We start from the raw sequence: 6,000 nt of genomic DNA, 5'->3' as shown, positions 1-6,000 counted from the left end.
CACTTGCGCCTTGTGTTAGTAAATGAAAATCTTGGTCATAAAGGCTCGCATAGTCCTCTACGTGGCAAATCTTTGCTCTCCGTATTAGTCATTTTGGTATTTCTACAACCTAACGTTCTTTTCAAGCAGGTGTTTTTATTATGTGTTTATATATCTCATGTCCCACCTCTCCTGTTTTTTTTTAAATGCATAGGCGTTATTAGGATACTTCCCAGCGAGATCTGTCTGTCTGTAATCTCACGCGTTGCCCATAGGAATGCACAGGGCTGCACAGTAAATCGATGGCCAACATATAGTGGTACATAGCGAACAATAACTCGTACTCACGATTTACCAAGTTTACCGGAACTTGAACACTCGACCTTCTGGTTATCGTTACTGACAAGGGATGCGTGCATTCGACTACCGTCGTTAGAGGTTCGATGTGAATGAAACCGTTCGAAAGACATATACTGAAATGTGCACGACCGCATTGGTTTCGGTAATGTGGGTAAGGTCCGATAGCGATTGCAGCAAGTACTTAAGAGCCGATGAGGTTAGTTTGCGTCAGATGAGGTTCTCTTGTGCTCGCATCGGATCTGATCCGTTTCGGTGTCTAATTGTGTTGGACTTAGACCGACAAAGTTAGAAAAAGGCAATTTATAGGTCACGTTTCCTAGAGTAGGTTCAACGTCATTGGTTTTAAGAGCTTTCTGTGCATTCAAACACTCAGGCACCTCAGTTGTACACGTGAAGTCACACCACAAGTGATGACGCACGTCATCCCATGACACGGGGCCACGAACACGGAGAGTGGGGCATCTACATTCCTGTAGATGCCCCACTCTCCGAACAGTGCGGCATCTACACGCGAACAGTGCGGCATCTACATTCCTTGCTGTTTTTCACTTCTTTTCGAGCGGTTGTAGCCTGGATGGTGGTAAGAAGGCAGAATGTGAGAAGGGCCTGGGGGCCCACCAGTTATCCATAATACAAGCAAGAACCCATCCAAAATCATTCTATGGCCACCGTGGTCACAGCGTGGTGGAAATAGCGCGCCGCCGCCCAGGCGTGTTGGAGCGCATTCTTGGATGGCAATACTTACGCATGCTTAGAACACCCCTGTGAATTCGTATATTTTTTTAGGAGACACCTCTGGCTAGATCCTCCAAATTGGCATGTAAGGTATTTCAAAATAACGATTTATTTGATCCGTAGTCATCACGAACCCGCAGGGAGGAAATTTCAGACCTTGTTTTCCAATATATTCGACTGAGTCGTTAATAGGACGGACCTGCCCAGGTTTACGTCTACGATTCAGCCCAACGAGCACCAGACGCTCCCACACAAGAAGGTCAATATTCTGCTTTACAGATGTGACGCAGGAACAGCAGTTCACTGGCTTCAAATTGGTGCTTTTTGTTGGTGCATTTAATGTTATGTCCATTTTATTTTTTTGAATCGTCACCGTTTCATGATGTCTTTCTACATCGTCGCCTGAGCTCTCACACTGACTATGAAAGTTGGGGCTCCACTGTACTTACCGCTTGGGATAGGTTTGTGGCTTGGGATAGTCTCTGCTATGACTGCTCTCCCCGCGCCTTGTTCGAATCCTGCCTTCATTTCCTCCCGAAAGATTCGAAGTTGCGCAGGCGTAATGGTTGGTCGTGGTGTGGGAAAACCGCTCTTCGGCGTCAAATGGCGCCCGAGAAGAGCGACGTAACGTTGAGAATACATGTCAGTGAGCGTGCTCTATTTCACCAACCTTCGCTTCTCCTTCATCGTTGCCCAAGTCATTCGATGGGCGTAACTTCTCCGTGGGAGGTTCAAATAAAACAGTTTACAACACATGAAGCGTGCGACTCCTTGTGTACCACTGCGCCCGCCGACAGGTGAGGCGCGCCGTTGCCGCTACCACCCGCGAGTTTCATTGTTAAATACACCCGCACCTACTGTCGTTCATTCGCCTGATCTTGCAAGTTTTTCTGTCTTGTGAGGCCAAAGACCCTTTCTGGGAGCTCATAAAGTGATTCTATCGCCTTTAAGAATTCCACGCATCTATTGCTATGTATTTTGATCTGCGTGACAAGCTCAGAATAATAATAATGCTAATAATAATAATAATAATAATAATAATAATAATAATAATAATAATAATAATAATAATAATAATAATAGTAATAATAATAATAGTTACTGCGATATTAAGTACTAAAACCACGGTATGATCGTGAGGCACTCATGGTCCCTTTCAACGAAGTGGGTTTTTTGCCGTTTTCTGACAACGTGCAGTCATTGAGCTACGATCATAGTGGATATGATCAGATCCTTGCCGCGGCGGTCGCAATGTGGCACAACCACAAAGCCAACGCGGGAACTAAGAAAATGCGGGTCTGGTTCAGATTCAGCGTACTCCATTTCGGTCAAGTTGAGTTTTGGTTCAGAGAGATAAGACACTATAATGGTTGCTGAACAGGTTTTCAGTACTTAATACTGGAGTATTTGCCAGCGCCTCTATGCATGGCGATCAGTGGTGGGGCCAACACTGCCAGAAATATTTCTTGCATACGTAAATAACTAACAAGAGAGGGAGATATATGAAGAGGAAAGGCAGGGAGGTTAACCAAGCTTTGGCTCGGTTGGCTACCCTACACTTGGGGTGGGGGAGAGGGGGAATGATAGAAAAGAAAGAGTGATGAAGAAATAAGAAGGGTCAACAAAGTTGTTAAAAAGGCGCCACTCTAGCTGAAGAGGGAGAGCATCGCGAGTGAAGTGTGAACACAACAGCCCCAAGAGTGGGAAACACGAATTGTGATAGCAATATATGGCTTCCTAGAATAACACCAACGTACTTGCATTAAAAGGGTCATTCCTTTTGGATAGAGCAATATCAACAGTGCTGACTGTAACGAAGGGTGGATGAATAATTTTGCATTACATTATTAATAGAGCTTCTTTCACTTATAATAAACACATCGAAAATATTTACTAGTTCAGCTTTTCTATCGCCTGGTGTTTACTCAATATTACTGCACATTAATATTAGAGCAGTGAAATCATCATGAATAAGTATATCGGCTAAGGATTTTAGGGTAAGTTGTTGACAGAAATATTGATGCTCCAGACGACCAAATATGGCGCCTTGTGGCACACCCACACGCGAACTCTTAATTTTAAAAAAATTGGCGACTTCGTTTTACTAGAATCTTCACGCTGACCTTAATTAGAATACTTAGAACAAAACTAGGGCTATAGCAAGGGGTTCATATGTGTCTAATGAATAAAAAAATCACAGCATATCCACGGAGTGAATGATGATGAGTGGGCGAAGCTGCGGAGGTTCATCGGTAAACCGTGAATCTTCCGTGAATTCTGCCCAGTACATCATCACCGACGTGAGATCGGGCGCGTTTATACTAAAGGTTCGATGAGAGTTATGACGACTTGCAGCTCACTTTAATTTTACATGTACGCTGTGAATTTTCATTGTTTAGAAAACCATTGCTTTAGAAAACATCTGGCGTCTTTCGTTAAGCAGCTGGCGTCTTTTCGTTTTGCTTTAGAAACATCTGGCGTTCTTTCGTTTTGCTTTTAGAAAACATCTGGCGTCTTTCGTTGGTTTATTTCATCAATCGACGGCGTTTTGAATAAAATTTTTATTGTTTAATCACGCACAGGAGAAATCTCACCAGACACTACCTTGGAGGTAAACAATGGCTGCTAATGGGAATGAGAGACAGAAGAAGTCGGCTTTTAGCTAACACTTACACTTCTACTTCTACTAACGTTTCCTACTGGAACATGCCAATGGCTACTAATGGGGAATGAGAGACAGAAGAATTCGGCTTTTAGTTAACGTGCACGCTGCGAATTTTTTATTGTTCAACAACGCACAGGAGAAATCTCCCACCGGCACCACCTTGGAGGTCAAGATCTGGTACTTGCGTTACGACTGGTTACGCACTACTACGACTACGAGGGACGAACGGGTGCCGCCTTAAGGAGCTTCGCCCCTAAAATCGCGATGATGAAGTCTAACGGATCGATTACTGCGCGCCACTGCGTAGTCGGATCAATATAAAAACAATAATGCATGTAGGATGTTTTCAGATTCTGTACATAATTAAATATTCCCACACCATGTACAGACGAGTCCACTCTTAAAGGGAACACTTTCGTGAAGGGCATCTCGGGATTTCGCTCTCTTGCAAATACATAGTGGCTTGCATTTGCGTAAGACTACTGCTGGTTGACAGTTCTGACACCTATTCACAGACTAGTGCCATGCACGAACAATGTTTCCACATACAATTGAAGCCCCGGGGCCACCAATATGAAATATGCTCATTAGGGTGTTCCCTTTAACAGTGGACCGTACTGTACACGTCAAACGATCTACTAACAAGCGTGCACATTCTTTAATTTTCTCCACCATGCAGATTGCAACTGCAACTACAAATTAGATCTCGGAGACATGTACCAAAACTACCATCACTATAATCCAGAGACAAACACGTGTGTTCATCCGGGAGAGAGTGAAAACTGCAATGGATTTGCTACACTTCAAGAATGCCAGGCGCAATGTATTCTTCAAGGATCTTCGTGAATGAAGTCAGCGTCGGCAATCGTAACTGACACTCTGTACGATATTGCTAGTCTTTTATACTATATGTATCGCAATATACGTTTGTTTTCTTAAACTTCTGAAGTCTATTCGGTTTCTTTTAACGAAGCTGCTTAAGCTGGCCGTCAAATGTCGACCCCGTCGCAAAACTATCATCATCATGAACGAATATGTACCACAGAATTCATGCAAATCCCACTACTCACCGCTAAAGCGTCGCCTGTAATAACCCTGATGGTTCAGAGAACGAGTACAGAGAAAGAAAGAAAGAAAGAAAGAAAGAAAGAAAGAAAGAAAGAAAGAAAGAAAGAAAGAAAGAAAGGAGGAAACAGAGCGACATAAAGAAAGATATAAATAAATAGAAAGATTCTTCAGGAGGCGGGATTCGAACCTGCGAACCCTCGATCCGAAGGCGAGCGTCCTAACAACTCGCCTATCCAGGCATGCTAGCAGAACGTAGCATAGCCTTGTAAGTATAGTGTAGCAAGGGGGTGGGAAATCGAAGTGAGTGGGAGGAGGAGAGATGTGATGGTGTGATGGTGAGGATGGTAAAGCAAGCAAACTACGCCCACCGACGGAGACATCGCGCGCATCCTCAGCTCTGTAGTGCATAGCCTTGCTGCGCCCGATCGTGTTCGGAGAGTCATGCAGCGTCCCAAGAAAGTGCGTACTCTCGAGAAGGAAGCCGCGCATCCTGAAGCTAGACGTGTCGGTCGACGGGAGTACTAGTGGCGACGGGCCCGTTCTTGGCTGTACCAAGCTTTGCGCAACTTAGTGCAAGCATTACATTTTTTTTTATTATGACACGTTCTTATGAACTCACTCCAGCGGTCGCTTTTGGGGCATCCTCCTCCGCCCCAGATGCCTCCCACAGCGGTCATCAGTCGCAAGAATAATAAAGTACCTTGTTCCCGCCGGAATAACATCTCGGCTACAGCTCCCTCCCCCAGACAACCCATCAGCCCTTTTTAAATTGGACTATTTTGCCACTCATCCAGGTCAGTGCGTAGAAGGTCCCCCGAAAAGGGACTCCTTAGAGTAGTCATAACGCCCTAAGAGTAATGTGCGGAGAAAGAGCTCCGTAGTGTCCCGCCAGGTGGTAGCCCACCACACAGAGTATTCCGACACACAGACTGCGCATGACCCCTAGCGCGGTAGCTTTCTAAACGTTACAGCACTGTTAAAGTGTTGTCCTAGCTATCACGTTACGCGGTGTAAGCTGCGCGGGTGTCCCTTTAAATAACCCTGATACAATTGCACATTCTGCACGACTCATCGATGCACATAACGGCGCAGAGCTATGTGCGGTAGCTGCAAGCTGGCGCCGTCAGATTCAAGATATCGCTGCGCAAACAGTGGCACAAGTTGCGCCTAGCTGTATATAGACAGCTGGCGAG

The sequence above is a fragment of the Rhipicephalus sanguineus genome, chromosome 8, assembly GCF_013339695.2.
Source record: "Rhipicephalus sanguineus isolate Rsan-2018 chromosome 8, BIME_Rsan_1.4, whole genome shotgun sequence".
In the NCBI taxonomy this organism is placed as follows: Eukaryota; Metazoa; Arthropoda; class Arachnida; order Ixodida; family Ixodidae; genus Rhipicephalus; species Rhipicephalus sanguineus.
This window is presented reverse-complemented; position numbering follows the sequence as displayed.